Here is a 23,574-nt window from a genome sequence, read left to right as displayed (position 1 = left end):
TCGTCTTTTGGTGCATATTTGACACCACATGCACAAATTGTGCTACATGTTTCTTGCCTCTCAACAGGGAGATTCTGTTTCATGACTGCTATGTTTGTTCAAACATGGAGTGTGATTTTGTTGGATGGGAACTACCACTCCAAGCATCCTGAGTAAGGGAGTTATTAGGAAAGACCTATTTCTTTTCCTAGGTGCTTCTTTTGATTGTTACCCTTATATCTTATAATCATCCGTTTCGCAGTGGTGTAATGCATTTGAATCGTTAAATGTGTGTAAATGTTTTTTGTTTAGAGCAGGGTCATCTGGTTGTATGACCAGGAAGCAGATTCTCCATTCAATGGGTTTTTAGAGCAGATTGGACAACACTTGCATTTTACTGAATAACAAATGTTAGGAGTTTGATAAATATTCTTGTTTTCGTATCTCCTTCAATTGCTTTAAATTTTTAAAAATCTTATTGCAATGGGCACTAAAAATAATAAATGTGCTGCACAAATTGTGGTACATGTTTCTTCTCTCTCAACAGGGAGATTCCGTTTCATGACTGCTATGTTTATTCAAACATCGAGTGTGATTATGTTGGATGGAAATCACCACTCCGAGCGTTCTGACGATTGGAGTTATTAGAAATTTTGTTTTCTTTTGCTAGGTGCTTCCTTTGATTGATACCTTTATCATTTATATTCGTCAATTTCACAGTGTAGTAACGTATTTGTGCATGAAATGTGGGTATATGTTTGTTGTTTACAGCAGGGTCATCTGGTTGTATGGCCGGAAAGCAGATTCTCTATTCAATGTTCTTTTGGTGCAGATTGGACACCACATGCACTTTACTGAATAACGAGTGTTCGGAATTTGATAAATCTTCTTGTTTAGGTATCTCCTTCATTTGCTTTATATTTTTAAAAATCTTATTGCAATGGTCACTAAAAATAATCAATGTGCTGCACAAATTGTGGAACATGTTTCTTCCGTCTCAACAGGGAGATTCCATTTAATGCCTGCTATGTTTGATCTACTTTTGAGTGTGATTTTGTTGGATGGGAAGCACTACTCCGAGCATTCTGACAATTTGAGTTATTAGGAAAGACTTCTTTCTTTTGCTGGGTCCTTGTTTTGATTGTTACCCTCATCACATATATTCATCAATTTCACAGTGGGATAATATATTTGAATAGTGAAATGTGGGTAAATGTTTGTTGATTACAGCAGGGTCATCTGGTTGTATGGCCAGAAAGCAGATTCCCCATTCAATCGTCTTTTGGTGCATATTTGACACCACATGCACAAACTGTGATACATGTTTCTTGCCTCTCAACAGGGAGATTCTGTTTCATGACTGCTATGTTTGTTCAAACATGGCGTGTGATTTTGTTGGATGGGGACTACCACACTAAGCATCCTGAGTATTGGAGTTATTAGGAAAGACCTCTTTCTTTTCCTAGGTGCTTCTTTTCATTGTTAGCCTTATAACTTACATTCATCTGTTTCACAGTGGAGTAATGTATTTGAATCGTTAAATGTGTGTAAATGTTTTTTGTTTAGAGCAGGGTCATCAGGTTGCATGACCAGAAAGCAGATTCTCCATTCAAAGGGTATTTAGTGCAGATTGGACACCACTTGCATTTTACTGAATATCAAATGCTAGGAATTTGATAAATATTTTTGTTTTCGTTACTCCTTCAATTGCTTTAAATTTTTAAGAATCTTATTGCAATGGTCACTAAAAATAATCCATGTGCTGCACAAATTGTGGTACATGTTTCTTCTCTCTCAACAGTGAGATTCCGTTTCATGACTGCTATGTTTATTCAAACATCGAGTGTGATTATGTTGGATGGAAATCACCACTCCGAGCGTTCTGACGATTCGAGTTATTAGAGATACTGTTTTCTTTTGCTAGGTGCTTCCTTTGATTGATACTTTTATCACTTATATTCGTCAATTTCACAGTGGAGTAATGTATTTGATTCGTGAAATGTGGGTAAATGTTTGTTGTTTACAGCAGGGTCATCTGGTTGTATGGCCAGAAAGCAGATTCTCTATTCAATGGTCTTGTGGTGCAAATTGGACACCACATGCACTTTACTGAATAACGAATGTTCCGAATTTGATAAATCTTCTTGTTTAGGTGTCTCCTTCATTTGCTCTATATTTTTAAAATTATTTTTGTAATGGTCACTAAAAATAATAAATGTGCTGAACAAATTGTGGTACATGTTTCTTCCCTCTCAACAGGGAGATTCCGTTTAATGCCTGCTAAGTTTGTTCTACTTTTGAGTGTGATTTTGTTGGATGGGAAGCACTGCTTCGAGCATTTTGACAATTGGAGTTATTAGGAAGCCTCAACAGGGAGATTCTGTTTCCTGACTGCTATGTTTGTTCAAACATGGAGTGTGATTTTGTTGGATGGGAACTACCACTCCAAGCATCCTGAGTATTGGAGTTATTAGGAAAGACCTCTTTCTTTTCCTAGGTGCTTCGTTTGATTGTTACCCTTATAACTTATATTCATCTGTTTTGCAGTGCAGTAATGTATTTAAATTGTTAAATGTGTGTAAATGTTTTTTGTTTAGAGCAGGGTCATCTGGTTGTATGACAAGAAAGCAGATTCTCCATTCAATGAGTTTTTAGTGCAGATTGGACACCACTTGCATTTTACTGAATAACAAATGTTAGGAATTTGATAAATATTCTTGTTTTCCCATGTCCTTCAATTGCTTTAAATTTTTAAATACCTTATTGCAATGGTCACTAAAAATAATCAATGTGCTGCACAAATTGTGGTACGTGTTTCTTCTCTCTCAACAGGGAGATACCGTTTCATGACTGCTATGTTTATTCAAACATCGAGTGTGATTATGTTGGATGGAAATCACTACTCCGAGCGTTCTGACGATTGGAGTTATTAGAAATACTGTTTTCTTTTGCTAGGTGCTTCCTTTGATTGATACCTTTATCACTTGTATTCGTCAATTTCACAGTGGAGTAATGTATTTGATTCGTGAAATGTGGCTAAATGTTTGTTGTTTACAGCAGGGTCATCTGGTTGTATGGCCATAAAGCAGATTCTCTATTCAATGGTCTTTTCGTGCAGATTGGACGCCACATGCACAAATTGTGGTACATGTTTCTTGCCTCTCAATAGGGAGATTCTTTTTCATGACTGCTATGTTTGTTCAAACATGGAGTGTGATTTTGTTGGATGGGAACTACCACTCCAAGCATCCTGAGTATTGGAGTTATAAGGAAAGACCTCTTTCTTTTCCTAGGTGCTTCTTTTGATTGTTACCCTTATATCTTATAATCATCTGTTTCGCAGTGGAGTAATGTATTTGAATCGTTAAATGTGTGTAAATCTTTTTTGTTGAGAGCAGGGTCATCTGGTCGTATGGCCAGAAAGCAGACTCCCTATTCAATCGTCTTTTGGTGCATATTTGACAACACATGCACAAATTGTGGTACATGTTTCTTGCCTCTCAACAGGGAGATTCCGTTTCATGACTGCTATGTTTATTCAAACATCGAGTGTGATTATGTTGGATGGAAATCACCACTCCGAGCGTTCTGACGATTGGAAATATTAGAAATTTTGTTTTCTTTTGCTAGGTGCTTTCTTTGATTGATACCTTTATCACTTATATTCGTCAATTTCACAGTGTAGTAATGTATTTGGTGCATGAAATGTGGGTATATGTTTGTTGTTTACAGCAGGATCATCTGGTTGTATGGCCAGATAGCAGATTCTCTATTCAATGGTCTTTTGGTGCAGATTGGACACCACATGCGCGTTACTGAATAACGAATGTTCGGAATTTGATAAATCTTCTTGTTTAGGTATCTCCTTCATTTGCTTTATATTTTTAAAAATCTTATTGCAATGGTCACTAAAAATAATCAATGTGCTGCAAAAATTGTGGTACATGTTTCTTCCCTCTCAACAGGGAGATTCCGTTTAATGCCTGCTATGTTTGTTCTACTTTTGAGTGTGATTTTGTTGGATGGGAAACACTACTCCGAGCATTCTGACAGTTGGAGTTATTAGGAAAGACTTCTTTCTTTTGCTGAGTCCTTGTTTTTATTGTTGCCCTCATTACATATATTCATCAATTTCACAGTGGAATAATATATTTGAATCGTGAAATGTGGGTAAATGATTGTTGATTACAGCAGGGTCATCTGGTTGTATGGCCAGAAAGCAGATTCCCCATTCAATCGTCTTTTGGTGCATATTTGACAACACATGCACAAATTGTGGTACATGTTTCTTGCCTCTCAACAGGGAGATTCCATTTAATGCCTGCTATGTTTGTTCTACTTTTGAGTGTGATTTTGTTGGATGGGAAGCACTACTCCGAGCATTTTGACAGTTGGAGTTATTAGGAAAGACTTCTTTCTTTTGCTGAGTCCTTGTTTTGATTGTTACCCTCATCACATATATTCATCAATTTCACAGTGGGATAATATATTTGAATCGTGAAATGTGGGTAAATGATTGTTGATTACAGCAGGGTCATCTGGTTGTATGGCCAGAAAGCAGATTCTCTATTCAATGGTCTTTTGGTGCAGATTGGACACCACATGCACTTTACTGAATAACGAATGTTCGGAATTTGATAAATCTTCTTGTTTAGGTATCTCCTTCATTTGCTTTTTATTTTTAAAAATCTTATTGCAATGGTCACTAAAAATAATCAATGTCTGCACAAATTGTGGAACATGTTTCTTCCCTCTCAACTGGGAGATTCCGTTTAATGCCTGCTATGTTAGTTCCACTTTTGAGTGTGATTTTGTTGGATGGGAAGTACTACTCCGAGCATTCTGATAATTGGAGTTATTAGGAAAGACTTATTTCTTTTCCTGAGACCTTGTTTTGATTGTTACCCTCATCACATATATTCATCAATTTCACAGTGGAATAATATATTTGAATCGTGAAATGTGGGTAAATGATTGTTTATTACATCAGGGTCATCTGGTTGTATGGCCAGTAAGCAGATTCCCCATTCAATGGTCTTTTGGTGCATATTTGACACCACATGCACAAATTGTGGTACATGTTTCTTGCCTCTCAACAGGGAGATCCTGTTTCACGATTGCTATGTTTGTTCAAATATGGAGTGTAATTTTGTTGGATGGGAACTACCACTCCAAGCATCCTGAGTATTGGAGTTATAAGGAAAGACCTCTTTCTTTTCCTAGGTGCTTCTTTTGATTGTTACCCTTATAACTTATATTCATCTAATTCGCAGGTAATGTATTTGAATCGTTAATGTGTGTAAATGTTTTTTGTTTAGAGCAGGGTCATCTGGTTGTATGACCAGAAAGCAGATTCTCCATTCAATGGGTTTTTAGTGCAGATTGGACGCCACTTGCATTTTACTGAATAACGAATGTTCGGAATATGAAAAATATTCTTGTTTAGGTATCTCCTTCATTTGCTGTATATTTTTAAAAATATTATTGCTATGCTCACTAAAAATAATCAATGTGCTGCACAAATTGTGGAACATGTTTCTTCTTTCTCAACAGGGAGATTCTGTTTCATGACTGCTATGTTTGTTCAAACATGGAGTGTGATTTTGTTGGATGGGAACTACCACTCCAAGCATCCTGAGTATTGGAGTTATTAGGAAAAACCTCTTTCTTTTCCTAGGTGCTTCTTTTGATTGTTACCCTTGTAACTTATATTCATGTGTCCAGAATGAGTGTATATTCATGTGTTTCGCAGGTAATGTATTTGAATCGTCAAATGTGTGTAAATGTTTTTAGTTTAGAGCAGGGTCATCTGGTTGTATGACCAGGAAGCAGATTCTCCATTCAATGACGTTTTAGTGCAGATTGGACACCACTTGCATTTTACTGAATAACAAGTGTTAGGAATTTGATAAATATTGTTGTTTTCGTATCTCCTTCAATTGCTTTAAATTTTTAAGAATCTTATTGTAATGGTCACTAAAAATAATCAATGTGCTGCACAAATGGTGGTACATGTTTCTTCCCTCTCAACAGGGAGATTCTGTTTAATGCCTGCTTTGTTCTACTTTTGAGTGTGATTTTGTTGGATGGGAAACACTACTCCGAGCATTCTGACAATTGGAGTTATTAGGAAAGACTTCTTTCTTTTGCTGAGTCCTTATTTTGATTGTTACCCTCACCACATATATTCATCGATTTCACAGTGGAATAATATATTTGAGTCGTGAAATGTGGGTAAATGATTATTGATTACAGCAGGGTCATCTGGTTGTATGGCCAGAAAGCAGATTCCCCATTCAATCGTCTTTTGGTGCATATTTGACACTACATGCACAAATTGTGGTACTTGTTTCTTGCCTCTCAACAGGGAGATTCTGTTTCATGACTGCTATGTTTGCTCAAACATTGAGTGTGATTTTGTTGGATGGGAACTACCACTCCAAGCATCCGGAGTATTGGAGTTATTAGGAAAGACCTCTTTCTTTTCCTAGGTGCTTCTTTTGATTGTTACCCTTATAACTTATGTTCATCTGTTTCGCAGTGCAGTAATGTATTTAAATCGTTAAATGTGTGTAAATGTTTTTTGTTTAGAGCAGGGTCATCTGGTTGTATGACCAGGAAGCAGATTCTCCATTCAATGACGTTTTAGTGCAGATTGGACACCACTTGCATTTTACTGAATAACAAATGTTAGGAATTTGATAAATATTCTTGTTTTCGTATCTCCTTCAATTGCTTTAAATTTTTAAGAATCTTATTGCAATGGTCACTAAAAATAATCAATGTGCTGCACTAATGGTGGTACATGTTTCTTCCCTCTCAACAGGGAGATTCTGTTTAATGCCTGCTTTGTTCTACTCTTGAGTGTGATTTTGTTGGATGGGAAGCACTACACCGAGCATTCTGACAATTGGAGTTATTAGGAAAGACTTCTTTCTTTTGCTGAGTCCTTATTTTGATTTTACCCTCATCACATGTATTCATCAATTTCACAGTGGAATAATATATTTGAATCGTGAAATGTGGGTAAATGATTGTTGATTACAGCAGGGTCATCTGGTTGTATGGCTAGAAAGCAGATTCCCCATTCAATCGTCTTTTGGTGCATATTTGACACCATATGCACAAATTGTGGTACATGTTTCTTGCCTCTCAACAGGGAGATTCTGTTTCATGACTGCTGTGTTTGTTCAAACATCGAGTGTGATTTTGTTGGATGGGAACTACCACTCCAAGCATCCTGAGTAATGGAGTTATTAGGAAAGACCTCTTTCTTTTTCTAGGTGCTTCTTTTGATTGTTACCCTTATATCATATAATCATCTGTTTCGCAGTGGAGTTACGTATTTGAATTGTTAAATGTGTGTAAATGTTTTTTGTTTAGAGCAGGATCATCTGGTTGTATGACCAGGAAGCAGATTCTCCATTCAATGGGTTTTTAGAGCAGATTGGACACCACTTGCATTTTACTGAATAACAAATGTTAGGAATTTGATAAATATTCTTGTTTTCGTATCTCCTTCAATTGCTTTAAATTTTTAAAAATCTTATTGCAATGGTCACTAAAAATAATCGATCTGCTACACAAATTCTGGTACATGTTTCTTCTCTCTCAACAGGGAGACTCCGTTTCATGACTGCTATGATTATTCAAACATCGAGTGTGATTATGTTGGGTGGAAATCACCACTCCGAGCGTTCTGACGATTGGAGTTATTAGAAATTTTGTTTTCTTTTGCTAGGTGCTTCCTTTGATTGATACCTTTATCACTTATATTCGTCAATTTCACAATGTAGTAATGTATTTGGTGCATGAAATGTGGATATATGTGTGTTGTTTACAGCAGGGTCATCTGGTTGTATGGTCGGAAAGCAGATTCTCTATTCAATGTTCTTTTGGTGCAGATTGGACACCACATGCACTTTACTGAATATCGAATGTTCGGAATTTGATAAATCTTCTTGTTTAGGTATCACCTTCATTTGCTTTATATTTTTAAAAATTTTATTGCAATGGTCACTAAAAATAATCAATGTGCTGCACAAATTGTGGTACATGTTTCTTCCCACTCAACAGGGAGATTCTGTTTAATGCCTGCTTTGTTCTAGTTTTGAGTGTGATTTTGTTGGATGGGAAGCACTACTCCGAGGATTCTGACAATTGGAGTTATTAGGAAAGACTTCTATCTTTTGCTGAGTCCTTGTTTTGATTGTTACCCTCATCACATATATTCATCAATTTCACAGTGGAATAATATATTTGAATCGTGAAATGTGGGTAAATGTTTGTTGATTACAGCAGGGTCATCTGGTTGTATGGCCAGAAAGCAGATTCCACATTCAATCGTCTTTTGGTGCATATTTGACACTACATGCACAAATTGTGGTACATGTTTCTTGCCTCTCAACAGGGAGATTCTGTTTCATGACTGCTATGTTTGCTCAAACATTGAGTGTGATTTTGTTGGATGGGAACTACCACTCCAAGCATCCGGAGTATTGGAGTTATTAGGAAAGACCTCTTTCTTTTCCTAGGTGCTTCTTTTGATTGTTACCCTTATAACTTATGTTCATCTGTTTCACAGTGGAGTAATGTATTTAAATCGTTAAATGTGTGTAAATGTTTTTTGTTTAGAGCAGGGTCATCTGGTTGTATGACCAGGAAGCAGATTCTCCATTCAATGACGTTTTAGTGCAGATTGGACACCACTTGCATTTTACTGAATAACAAATGTTAGGAATTTGATAAATATTCTTGTTTTCGTATCTCCTTCAATTGCTTTAAATTTTTAAGAATCTTATTGCAATGGTCACTAAAAATAATCAATGTGCTGCACTAATGGTGGTACATGTTTCTTCCCTCTCAACAGGGAGATTCTGTTTAATGCCTGCTTTGTTCTACTCTTGAGTGTGATTTTGTTGGATGGGAAGCACTACACCGAGCATTCTGACAATTGGAGTTATTAGGAAAGACTTCTTTCTTTTGCTGAGTCCTTATTTTGATTTTACCCTCATCACATATATTCATCAATTTCACAGTGGAATAATATATTTGAATCGTGAAATGTGGGTAAATGATTGTTGATTACAGCAGGGTCATCTGGTTGTATGGCCAGAAAGCAGATTCCCCATTCAATCGTCTTTTGGTGCATATTTGACACCATATGCACAAATTGTGGTACATGTTTCTTGCCTCTCAACAGGGAGATTCTGTTTCATGACTGCTGTGTTTGTTCAAACATCGAGTGTGATTTTGTTGGATGGGAACTACCACTCCAAGCATCCTGAGTAATGGAGTTATTAGGAAAGACCTCTTTCTTTTTCTAGGTGCTTCTTTTGATTGTTACCCTTATATCATATAATCATCTGTTTCGCAGTGGAGTTACGTATTTGAATTGTTAAATGTGTGTAAATGTTTTTTGTTTAGAGCAGGATCATCTGGTTGTATGACCAGGAAGCAGATTCTCCATTCAATGGGTTTTTAGAGTAGATTGGACACCACTTGCATTTTACTGAATAACAAATGTTAGGAATTTGATAATTATTCTTGTTTTCGTATCTCCTTCAATTGCTTTAAATTTTTAAAAATCTTATTGCAATGGTCACTAAAAATAATCGAACTGCTACACAAATTCTGGTACATGTTTCTTCTCTCTCAACAGGGAGACTCCGTTTCATGACTGCTATGATTATTCAAACATCGAGTGTGATTATGTTGGGTGGAAATCACCACTCCGAGCGTTCTGACGATTGGAGTTATTAGAAATTTTGTTTTCTTTTGCTAGGTGCTTCCTTTGATTGATACCTTTATCACTTATATTCGTCAATTTCACAATGTAGTAAAGTATTTGGTGCATGAAATGTGGATATATGTGTGTTGTTTACAGCAGGGTCATCTGGTTGTATGGCCGGAAAGCAGATTCTCTATTCAATGTTCTTTTGGTGCAGATTGGACACCACATGCACTTTACTGAATAACGAATGTTCGGAATTTGATAAATCTTCTTGTTTAGGTATCACCTTCATTTGCTTTATATTTTTAAAAATTTTATTGCAATGGTCACTAAAAATAATCATTGTGCTGCACAAATTGTGGTACATGTTTCTTCCCTCTCAACAGGGAGATTCTGTTTAATGCCTGCTTTGTTCTAGTTTTGAGTGTGATTTTGTTGGATGGGAAGCACTACTCCGAGGATTCTGACAATTGGAGTTATTAGGAAAGACTTCTATCTTTTGCTGAGTCCTTGTTTTGATTGTTACCCTCATCACATATATTAATCAATTTCACAGTGGAATAATATATTTGAATCGTGAAATGTGGGTAAATGTTTGTTGATTACAGCAGGGTCACCTGGTTGTATGGCCAGAAAGCAGATTCTTTATTCAATGGTCTTTTGGTGCAGATTGGACGCCACATGCACAAATTGTGGTACATGTTTCTTGCCTCTCAACAGGGAGATTCTGTTTCATGACTGCTATGTTTGTTCAAACATGGAGTGTGATTTTGTTGGATGAGAACTATCACTCCTAGCATCCTGAGTATAGGAGTTATTAGGAAAGACCTATTTCTTTTCCTAGGTGCTTCTTTTGATTGTTACCCTTATAACTTATATTCAACTGTTTCGCAGTGCAGTAATGTATTTAAATCGTTAAATGTGTGTAAATGTTTTTTTTTTAGAGCAGGGTCATCTGATTGTATGACAAGAAAGCAGATTCTCCATTCAATGAGTTTTTAGTGCAGATTGGACACCACTTGCATTTTACTGAATAACAAATGTTAGGAATTTGATAAATATTCTTGTTTTCGTATCTCCTTCAATTGCTTTAAATTTTTAAAAATCTTATTGCAATGGTCACTAAAAATAATCAATGTGCTGCACAAATTGTGGTACATGTTTCTTCTCTCTCAACAGGGAGATTCCGTTTCATGACTGCTATGTTTATTCAAACATCGAGTGTGATTATGTTGGATGGAAATCACCACTCCGAGCGTTCTGACGATTGGAGTTATTAGAGATACTGTTTTCTTTTGCTAGGTGCTTCCTTTGATTGATACTTTTATCACTTATATTCGTCAACTTCACTGTGGAGTAATGTATTTGATTCGTGAAATGTGGGTAAATGTTTGTTGTTTACAGCAGGGTCATCTGGTTGTATGGCCAGAAAGCAGATTCTCTATTCAATGGTCTTTTGGTGCAGATGTGACACCACATGCACTTTACTGAATAACGAATGTTCGGAACTTGATAAATCTTCTTGTTTAGGTATCTCCATCATTTGCTCTATATTTTTAAAAATATTATTGCAATGGTCACTAAAAATAATAAATGTGCTGCACAAATTGTGGTACATGTTTCTTCCCTCTCAACAGGGAGAATCCGTTTAATGCGTGCTAAGTTTGTTCTACGTTTGAGTGTGATTTAGTTGGATGGGAAGCACTACTTCGAGCATTCTGACAATTGGAGTTATTAGGAAGCCTCAACAGGGAGATTCTGTTTCATGACTGCTATGTTTGTTCTAACATGGAGTGTGATTTTGTTGGATGGGAATACCACTCCAAGCATCCTGAGTATTGGAGTTATTAGGAAAGACCTCTTTTTTTTCCTAGGTGCTTCTTTTGATTGTTACCCTTATAACTTATATTCATCTGTTTCGCAGTGCAGTAATGTATTTAAATTGTTAAATGTGTGTAAATGTTTTTTGTTTAGAGCAGGGTCATCTGGTTGTATGACCAGAAAGCAGATTCTGCATTCAATGAGTTTTTAGTGCAGATTGGATACCACTTGCATTTTACTGAATATCAAATGTTAGGAATTTGATAAATATTCTTGTTTTCGTATCTCCTTCAATTGCTTTAAATTTTTAAGAATCTTATTGCAATGGTCACTAAAAATAATCAATGTGCTGCACAAATGGCGGTACATGTTTCTTCCCTCTCAACAGGGAGATTCTGCTTAATGCCTGCTTTGTTCTACTTTTGAGAGTGATTTTGTTGGATGGGAAGCACTACTCCGAGCATTCTGACAATTGGAGTTATGAGGAAAGACTTCTTTCTTTTGCTGAGTCCTTGTCTTGATTGTTACCCTCATTACATATATTCATCAATTTCACAGTGGAATAATATATTTGAATCGTGAAATGTGGGTAAATGATTGTTGATTACAGAAGGGTCATCTGGTTGTATGGCCAGAAAGCAGATTCCCCATTCAATCTTCTTTTGGTGCATATTTGACACCACATGCACAAATTGTGGTACATGTTTCTTGCCTCTCAACAGGGAGATTCTGTGTCATGACTGCTATGTTTGTTCAAACATGGATTGTGATTTTGTTGGATGGGAACTACCACTTCAAGCATCCTGAGTAATGGAGTTATTAGGAAAGATCTCTTTCTTTTCCTAGGTGCTTCTTTTGATTGTTACCCTAATATCTTATAATCATCTGTTTCACAGTAGAGTAATGTATTTGAATCGTTAAATGTGTGTAAATGTTTTTGTTTCGATCAGGGTCATCGGGTTGTATGACCAGGAAGCAGTTTCTCCATTCAATGGGTTTTTAGAGCAGATTGGACACCACTTGCATTTTACTGAATAACAAATGTTAGGAATTTGATAAATATTCTTGTTTCGTATCTCCTTCAATTGCTCTAAATTTTTAAAAATCTTATTGCAATGGTCACTAAAAATAATCAATGTGCTGCACAAATTGTGGTACATGTTTCTTCTCTCTCAACAGGGAGATTCCGTTTCATGACTGCTATGTTTATTCAAACATCGAGTGTGATTATGTTGGATGGAAATCACCACTCCTAGCGTTCTGACGATTGGAGTTATTAGAAATACTGTTTTCCTTTGCTAGGTTCTTCCTTTGATTGATACCTTTATCACTTCTATTCGTAAATTTCACAGTGGAGTAATGTATTTGATTCGTGAAATTAGGTAAGACCTCTTTCTTTTCCTAGGTGCTTCTTTTGATTGTTACCCTTATAACTTATATTCATCTGTTTCGCAGTGGAGTAATGTATTTAAATCGTTAAATGTGTGTAAATGTTTTTTGTTTAGAGCAGGGTCATCTGGTTGTATGACCAGAAAACAGATTCTCCATTCAATGGGTTTTGAGTGCAGATTGGACACCACTTGCATTTTACTGAATAACAAATGTTAGGAATTTGATAAATATTATTGTTTTCGTATCTCCTTCAATTGCATTAAATTTTTAAGAATCTTATTGCAATGGTCACTAAAAATAATCAATGTGCTGCACAAATGGTGGTACATGTTTCTTCCCTCTCAACAGGGAGATTCTGTTTAATGCCGGCTTTGTTCTACTTTTGAGTGTGATTTTGTTGGATGGGAAGCTCTACTCCGAGCATTCTGACAATTGGAGTTATTAGGAAAGACCTCTTTCTTTTGCTGAGTCCTTATTTTGATTGTTACCCTCATCACATATATTCATCAATTTCACAGTGGAATAATATATTTGAATCGTGAAATGTGGGTAAATGATTGTTGATTACAGCAGGGTCATCTGGTTGTATGGCCAGAAAGCAGATTCCCCATTCAATCGTCTTTTGGTGGATATTTGACACCACATGCACAAATTGTGGTACATGTTTCTTGCCTCTCAACAGGGAGATTCTGTTTCGTGACTGCTATGTTTGCTCAAACATTGAGTGTGATTTTGTTGGATGGGAACTACCACTCCAAGCATCCGGAGTTTTGGAGTTATTAGGAAAGACCTCTTTCTTTTCCTAGGTGCTTCTTTTGATTGTTACCCTTATAACTTATATTCATCTAATTCGCAGGTAATGTATTTGAATCGTTAATGTGTGTCAATGTTTTTTGTTTAGAGCAGGGTCATCTGGTTGTATGACCAGAAAGCAGATTCTCCATTCAATGGGTTTTTAGTGCAGATTGGACGCCACTTGCATTTTACTGAATAACGAATGTTCGGAATATGAAAAATATTCTTGTTTAGGTATCTCCCTCATTTGCTCTATATTTTTAAAAATATTATTGCTATGCTCACTAAAAATAATCAATGTGCTGCACAAATTGTGGAACATGTTTCTTCTTTCTCAACAGGGAGATTCTGTTTCATGACTGCTATGTTTGTTCAAACATGGAGTGTGATTTTGTTGGATGGGAACTACCACTCCAAGCATCCTGAGTATTGGAGTTATTAGGAAAGACCTCTTTCTTTTCCTAGGTGCTTCTTTTGATTGTTACCCTTATAACTTATGTTCATCTGTTTCGCAGGGGAGTAATGTATTTAAATCGTTAAATGTGTGTAAATGTTTTTTGTTTAGAGCAGGGTCATCTGGTTGTATGACCAGGAAGCAGATTCTCCATTCAATGGGTTTTTAGAGCAGATTGGACAACACTTGCATTTTACTGAATAACAAATGTTAGGAGTTTGATAAATATTCTTGTTTTCGTATCTCCTTCAATTGCTTTAAATTTTTAAAAATCTTATTGCAATGGGCACTAAAAATAATAAATGTGCTGCACAAATTGTGGTACATGTTTCTTCTCTCTCAACAGGGAGATTCCGTTTCATGACTGCTATGTTTATTCAAACATCGAGTGTGATTATGTTGGATGGAAATCACCACTCCGAGCGTTCTGACGATTGGAGTTATTAGAAATTTTGTTTTCTTTTGCTAGGTGCTTCCTTTGATTGATACCTTTATCATTTATATTCGTCAATTTCACAGTGTAGTAACGTATTTGTGCATGAAATGTGGGTATATGTTTGTTGTTTACAGCAGGGTCATCTGGTTGTATGGCCGGAAAGCAGATTCTCTATTCAATGTTCTTTTGGTGCAGATTGGACACCACATGCACTTTACTGAATAACGAGTGTTCGGAATTTGATAAATCTTCTTGTTTAGGTATCTCCTTCATTTGCTTTATATTTTTAAAAATCTTATTGCAATGGTCACTAAAAATAATCAATGTGCTGCACAAATTGTGGAACATGTTTCTTCCGTCTCAACAGGGAGATTCCATTTAATGCCTGCTATGTTTGATCTACTTTTGAGTGTGATTTTGTTGGATGGGAAGCACTACTCCGAGCATTCTGACAATTTGAGTTATTAGGAAAGACTTCTTTCTTTTGCTGGGTCCTTGTTTTGATTGTTACCCTCATCACATATATTCATCAATTTCACAGTGGGATAATATATTTGAATAGTGAAATGTGGGTAAATGTTTGTTGATTACAGCAGGGTCATCTGGTTGTATGGCCAGAAAGCAGATTCCCCATTCAATCGTCTTTTGGTGCATATTTGACACCACATGCACAAACTGTGATACATGTTTCTTGCCTCTCAACAGGGAGATTCTGTTTCATGACTGCTATGTTTGTTCAAACATGGCGTGTGATTTTGTTGGATGGGGACTACCACACTAAGCATCCTGAGTATTGGAGTTATTAGGAAAGACCTCTTTCTTTTCCTAGGTGCTTCTTTTCATTGTTAGCCTTATAACTTACATTCATCTGTTTCACAGTGGAGTAATGTATTTGAATCGTTAAATGTGTGTAAATGTTTTTTCTTTAGAGCAGGGTCATCAGGTTGCATGACCAGAAAGCAGATTCTCCATTCAAAGGGTATTTAGTGCAGATTGGACACCACTTGCATTTTACTGAATATCAAATGCTAGGAATTTGATAAATATTTTTGTTTTCGTTACTCCTTCAATTGCTTTAAATTTTTAAGAATCTTATTGCAATGGTCACTAAAAATAATCCATGTGCTGCACAAATTGTGGTACATGTTTCTTCTCTCTCAACAGTGAGATTCCGTTTCATGACTGCTATGTTTATTCAAACATCGAGTGTGATTATGTTGGATGGAAATCACCACTCCGAGCGTTCTGACGATTCGAGTTATTAGAGATACTGTTTTCTTTTGCTAGGTGCTTCCTTTGATTGATACTTTTATCACTTATATTCGTCAATTTCACAGTGGAGTAATGTATTTGATTCGTGAAATGTGGGTAAATGTTTGTTGTTTACAGCAGGGTCATCTGGTTGTATGGCCAGAAAGCAGATTCTCTATTCAATGGTCTTGTGGTGCAAATTGGACACCACATGCACTTTACTGAATAACGAATGTTCCGAATTTGATAAATCTTCTTGTTTAGGTGTCTCCTTCATTTGCTCTATATTTTTAAAATTATTATTGTAATGGTCACTAAAAATAATAAATGTGCTGAACAAATTGTGGTACATGTTTCTTCCCTCTCAACAGGGAGATTCCGTTTAATGCCTGCTAAGTTTGTTCTACTTTTGAGTGTGATTTTGTTGGATGGGAAGCACTGCTTCGAGCATTTTGACAATTGGAGTTATTAGGAAGCCTCAACAGGGAGATTCTGTTTCCTGACTGCTATGTTTGTTCAAACATGGAGTGTGATTTTGTTGGATGGGAACTACCACTCCAAGCATCCTGAGTATTGGAGTTATTAGGAAAGACCTCTTTCTTTTCCTAGGTGCTTCGTTTGATTGTTACCCTTATAACTTATATTCATCTGTTTTGCAGTGCAGTAATGTATTTAAATTGTTAAATGTGTGTAAATGTTTTTTGTTTAGAGCAGGGTCATCTGGTTGTATGACAAGAAAGCAGATTCTCCATTCAATGAGTTTTTAGTGCAGATTGGACACCACTTGCATTTTACTGAATAACAAATGTTAGGAATTTGATAAATATTCTTGTTTTCCCATGTCCTTCAATTGCTTTAAATTTTTAAATACCTTATTGCAATGGTCACTAAAAATAATCAATGTGCTGCACAAATTGTGGTACGTGTTTCTTCTCTCTCAACAGGGAGATACCGTTTCATGACTGCTATGTTTATTCAAACATCGAGTGTGATTATGTTGGATGGAAATCACTACTCCGAGCGTTCTGACGATTGGAGTTATTAGAAATACTGTTTTCTTTTGCTAGGTGCTTCCTTTGATTGATACCTTTATCACTTGTATTCGTCAATTTCACAGTGGAGTAATGTATTTGATTCGTGAAATGTGGCTAAATGTTTGTTGTTTACAGCAGGATCATCTGGTTGTATGGCCAGATAGCAGATTCTCTATTCAATGGTCTTTTGGTGCAGATTGGACACCACATGCGCGTTACTGAATAACGAATGTTCGGAATTTGATAAATCTTCTTGTTTAGGTATCTCCTTCATTTGCTTTATATTTTTAAAAATCTTATTGCAATGGTCACTAAAAATAATCAATGTGCTGCAAAAATTGTGGTACATGTTTCTTCCCTCTCAACAGGGAGATTCCGTTTAATGCCTGCTATGTTTGTTCTACTTTTGAGTGTGATTTTGTTGGATGGGAAACACTACTCCGAGCATTCTGACAGTTGGAGTTATTAGGAAAGACTTCTTTCTTTTGCTGAGTCCTTGTTTTTATTGTTGCCCTCATTACATATATTCATCAATTTCACAGTGGAATAATATATTTGAATCGTGAAATGTGGGTAAATGATTGTTGATTACAGCAGGGTCATCTGGTTGTATGGCCAGAAAGCAGATTCCCCATTCAATCGTCTTTTGGTGCATATTTGACAACACATGCACAAATTGTGGTACATGTTTCTTGCCTCTCAACAGGGAGATTCCATTTAATGCCTGCTATGTTTGTTCTACTTTTGAGTGTGATTTTGTTGGATGGGAAGCACTACTCCGAGCATTTTGACAGTTGGAGTTATTAGGAAAGACTTCTTTCTTTTGCTGAGTCCTTGTTTTGATTGTTACCCTCATCACATATATTCATCAATTTCACAGTGGGATAATATATTTGAATCGTGAAATGTGGGTAAATGATTGTTGATTACAGCAGGGTCATCTGGTTGTATGGCCAGAAAGCAGATTCTCTATTCAATGGTCTTTTGGTGCAGATTGGACACCACATGCACTTTACTGAATAACGAATGTTCGGAATTTGATAAATCTTCTTGTTTAGGTATCTCCTTCATTTGCTTTTTATTTTTAAAAATCTTATTGCAATGGTCACTAAAAATAATCAATGTCTGCACAAATTGTGGAACATGTTTCTTCCCTCTCAACTGGGAGATTCCGTTTAATGCCTGCTATGTTAGTTCCACTTTTGAGTGTGATTTTGTTGGATGGGAAGTACTACTCCGAGCATTCTGATAATTGGAGTTATTAGGAAAGACTTATTTCTTTTCCTGAGACCTTGTTTTGATTGTTACCCTCATCACATATATTCATCAATTTCACAGTGGAATAATATATTTGAATCGTGAAATGTGGGTAAATGATTGTTTATTACATCAGGGTCATCTGGTTGTATGGCCAGTAAGCAGATTCCCCATTCAATGGTCTTTTGGTGCATATTTGACACCACATGCACAAATTGTGGTACATGTTTCTTGCCTCTCAACAGGGAGATCCTGTTTCACGATTGCTATGTTTGTTCAAATATGGAGTGTAATTTTGTTGGATGGGAACTACCACTCCAAGCATCCTGAGTATTGGAGTTATAAGGAAAGACCTCTTTCTTTTCCTAGGTGCTTCTTTTGATTGTTACCCTTATAACTTATATTCATCTAATTCGCAGGTAATGTATTTGAATCGTTAATGTGTGTAAATGTTTTTTGTTTAGAGCAGGGTCATCTGGTTGTATGACCAGAAAGCAGATTCTCCATTCAATGGGTTTTTAGTGCAGATTGGACGCCACTTGCATTTTACTGAATAACGAATGTTCGGAATATGAAAAATATTCTTGTTTAGGTATCTCCTTCATTTGCTGTATATTTTTAAAAATATTATTGCTATGCTCACTAAAAATAATCAATGTGCTGCACAAATTGTGGAACATGTTTCTTCTTTCTCAACAGGGAGATTCTGTTTCATGACTGCTATGTTTGTTCAAACATGGAGTGTGATTTTGTTGGATGGGAACTACCACTCCAAGCATCCTGAGTATTGGAGTTATTAGGAAAAACCTCTTTCTTTTCCTAGGTGCTTCTTTTGATTGTTACCCTTGTAACTTATATTCATGTGTCCAGAATGAGTGTATATTCATGTGTTTCGCAGGTAATGTATTTGAATCGTCAAATGTGTGTAAATGTTTTTAGTTTAGAGCAGGGTCATCTGGTTGTATGACCAGGAAGCAGATTCTCCATTCAATGACGTTTTAGTGCAGATTGGACACCACTTGCATTTTACTGAATAACAAGTGTTAGGAATTTGATAAATATTGTTGTTTTCGTATCTCCTTCAATTGCTTTAAATTTTTAAGAATCTTATTGTAATGGTCACTAAAAATAATCAATGTGCTGCACAAATGGTGGTACATGTTTCTTCCCTCTCAACAGGGAGATTCTGTTTAATGCCTGCTTTGTTCTACTTTTGAGTGTGATTTTGTTGGATGGGAAACACTACTCCGAGCATTCTGACAATTGGAGTTATTAGGAAAGACTTCTTTCTTTTGCTGAGTCCTTATTTTGATTGTTACCCTCACCACATATATTCATCGATTTCACAGTGGAATAATATATTTGAGTCGTGAAATGTGGGTAAATGATTATTGATTACAGCAGGGTCATCTGGTTGTATGGCCAGAAAGCAGATTCCCCATTCAATCGTCTTTTGGTGCATATTTGACACTACATGCACAAATTGTGGTACTTGTTTCTTGCCTCTCAACAGGGAGATTCTGTTTCATGACTGCTATGTTTGCTCAAACATTGAGTGTGATTTTGTTGGATGGGAACTACCACTCCAAGCATCCGGAGTATTGGAGTTATTAGGAAAGACCTCTTTCTTTTCCTAGGTGCTTCTTTTGATTGTTACCCTTATAACTTATGTTCATCTGTTTCGCAGTGCAGTAATGTATTTAAATCGTTAAATGTGTGTAAATGTTTTTTGTTTAGAGCAGGGTCATCTGGTTGTATGACCAGGAAGCAGATTCTCCATTCAATGACGTTTTAGTGCAGATTGGACACCACTTGCATTTTACTGAATAACAAATGTTAGGAATTTGATAAATATTCTTGTTTTCGTATCTCCTTCAATTGCTTTAAATTTTTAAGAATCTTATTGCAATGGTCACTAAAAATAATCAATGTGCTGCACTAATGGTGGTACATGTTTCTTCCCTCTCAACAGGGAGATTCTGTTTAATGCCTGCTTTGTTCTACTCTTGAGTGTGATTTTGTTGGATGGGAAGCACTACACCGAGCATTCTGACAATTGGAGTTATTAGGAAAGACTTCTTTCTTTTGCTGAGTCCTTATTTTGATTTTACCCTCATCACATGTATTCATCAATTTCACAGTGGAATAATATATTTGAATCGTGAAATGTGGGTAAATGATTGTTGATTACAGCAGGGTCATCTGGTTGTATGGCTAGAAAGCAGATTCCCCATTCAATCGTCTTTTGGTGCATATTTGACACCATATGCACAAATTGTGGTACATGTTTCTTGCCTCTCAACAGGGAGATTCTGTTTCATGACTGCTGTGTTTGTTCAAACATCGAGTGTGATTTTGTTGGATGGGAACTACCACTCCAAGCATCCTGAGTAATGGAGTTATTAGGAAAGACCTCTTTCTTTTTCTAGGTGCTTCTTTTGATTGTTACCCTTATATCATATAATCATCTGTTTCGCAGTGGAGTTACGTATTTGAATTGTTAAATGTGTGTAAATGTTTTTTGTTTAGAGCAGGATCATCTGGTTGTATGACCAGGAAGCAGATTCTCCATTCAATGGGTTTTTAGAGCAGATTGGACACCACTTGCATTTTACTGAATAACAAATGTTAGGAATTTGATAAATATTCTTGTTTTCGTATCTCCTTCAATTGCTTTAAATTTTTAAAAATCTTATTGCAATGGTCACTAAAAATAATCGATCTGCTACACAAATTCTGGTACATGTTTCTTCTCTCTCAACAGGGAGACTCCGTTTCATGACTGCTATGATTATTCAAACATCGAGTGTGATTATGTTGGGTGGAAATCACCACTCCGAGCGTTCTGACGATTGGAGTTATTAGAAATTTTGTTTTCTTTTGCTAGGTGCTTCCTTTGATTGATACCTTTATCACTTATATTCGTCAATTTCACAATGTAGTAATGTATTTGGTGCATGAAATGTGGATATATGTGTGTTGTTTACAGCAGGGTCATCTGGTTGTATGGTCGGAAAGCAGATTCTCTATTCAATGTTCTTTTGGTGCAGATTGGACACCACATGCACTTTACTGAATATCGAATGTTCGGAATTTGATAAATCTTCTTGTTTAGGTATCACCTTCATTTGCTTTATATTTTTAAAAATTTTATTGCAATGGTCACTAAAAATAATCAATGTGCTGCACAAATTGTGGTACATGTTTCTTCCCACTCAACAGGGAGATTCTGTTTAATGCCTGCTTTGTTCTAGTTTTGAGTGTGATTTTGTTGGATGGGAAGCACTACTCCGAGGATTCTGACAATTGGAGTTATTAGGAAAGACTTCTATCTTTTGCTGAGTCCTTGTTTTGATTGTTACCCTCATCACATATATTCATCAATTTCACAGTGGAATAATATATTTGAATCGTGAAATGTGGGTAAATGTTTGTTGATTACAGCAGGGTCATCTGGTTGTATGGCCAGAAAGCAGATTCCACATTCAATCGTCTTTTGGTGCATATTTGACACTACATGCACAAATTGTGGTACATGTTTCTTGCCTCTCAACAGGGAGATTCTGTTTCATGACTGCTATGTTTGCTCAAACATTGAGTGTGATTTTGTTGGATGGGAACTACCACTCCAAGCATCCGGAGTATTGGAGTTATTAGGAAAGACCTCTTTCTTTTCCTAGGTGCTTCTTTTGATTGTTACCCTTATAACTTATGTTCATCTGTTTCACAGTGGAGTAATGTATTTAAATCGTTAAATGTGTGTAAATGTTTTTTGTTTAGAGCAGGGTCATCTGGTTGTATGACCAGGAAGCAGATTCTCCATTCAATGACGTTTTAGTGCAGATTGGACACCACTTGCATTTTACTGAATAACAAATGTTAGGAATTTGATAAATATTCTTGTTTTCGTATCTCCTTCAATTGCTTTAAATTTTTAAGAATCTTATTGCAATGGTCACTAAAAATAATCAATGTGCTGCACTAATGGTGGTACATGTTTCTTCCCTCTCAACAGGGAGATTCTGTTTAATGCCTGCTTTGTTCTACTCTTGAGTGTGATTTTGTTGGATGGGAAGCACTACACCGAGCATCTGACACCGAGCATTCTGACAATTGGAGTTATTAGGAAAGACTTCTTTCTTTTGCTGAGTCCTTATTTTGATTTTACCCTCATCACATATATTCATCAATTTCACAGTGGAATAATATATTTGAATCGTGAAATGTGGGTAAATGATTGTTGATTACAGCAGGGTCATCTGGTTGTATGGCCAGAAAGCAGATTCCCCATTCAATCGTCTTTTGGTGCATATTTGACACCATATGCACAAATTGTGGTACATGTTTCTTGCCTCTCAACAGGGAGATTCTGTTTCATGACTGCTGTGTTTGTTCAAACATCGAGTGTGATTTTGTTGGATGGGAACTACCACTCCAAGCATCCTGAGTAATGGAGTTATTAGGAAAGACCTCTTTCTTTTTCTAGGTGCTTCTTTTGATTGTTACCCTTATATCATATAATCATCTGTTTCGCAGTGGAGTTACGTATTTGAATTGTTAAATGTGTGTAAATGTTTTTTGTTTAGAGCAGGATCATCTGGTTGTATGACCAGGAAGCAGATTCTCCATTCAATGGGTTTTTAGAGTAGATTGGACACCACTTGCATTTTACTGAATAACAAATGTTAGGAATTTGATAATTATTCTTGTTTTCGTATCTCCTTCAATTGCTTTAAATTTTTAAAAATCTTATTGCAATGGTCACTAAAAATAATCGAACTGCTACACAAATTCTGGTACATGTTTCTTCTCTCTCAACAGGGAGACTCCGTTTCATGACTGCTATGATTATTCAAACATCGAGTGTGATTATGTTGGGTGGAAATCACCACTCCGAGCGTTCTGACGATTGGAGTTATTAGAAATTTTGTTTTCTTTTGCTAGGTGCTTCCTTTGATTGATACCTTTATCACTTATATTCGTCAATTTCACAATGTAGTAAAGTATTTGGTGCATGAAATGTGGATATATGTGTGTTGTTTACAGCAGGGTCATCTGGTTGTATGGCCGGAAAGCAGATTCTCTATTCAATGTTCTTTTGGTGCAGATTGGACACCACATGCACTTTACATCTGTCTCGCGTGTGTTTCTTGTTTAGGTATCACCTTCATTTGCTTTATATTTTTAAAAATTTTATTGCAATGGTCACTAAAAATAATCATTGTGCTGCACAAATTGTGGTACATGTTTCTTCCCTCTCAACAGGGAGATTCTGTTTAATGCCTGCTTTGTTCTAGTTTTGAGTGTGATTTTGTTGGATGGGAAGCACTACTCCGAGGATTCTGACAATTGGAGTTATTAGGAAAGACTTCTATCTTTTGCTGAGTCCTTGTTTTGATTGTTACCCTCATCACATATATTA

Source organism: Schistocerca gregaria, chromosome 11 (assembly GCF_023897955.1).
Source record: "Schistocerca gregaria isolate iqSchGreg1 chromosome 11, iqSchGreg1.2, whole genome shotgun sequence".
Classification (NCBI taxonomy): domain Eukaryota; kingdom Metazoa; phylum Arthropoda; class Insecta; order Orthoptera; family Acrididae; genus Schistocerca; species Schistocerca gregaria.
This window is presented reverse-complemented; position numbering follows the sequence as displayed.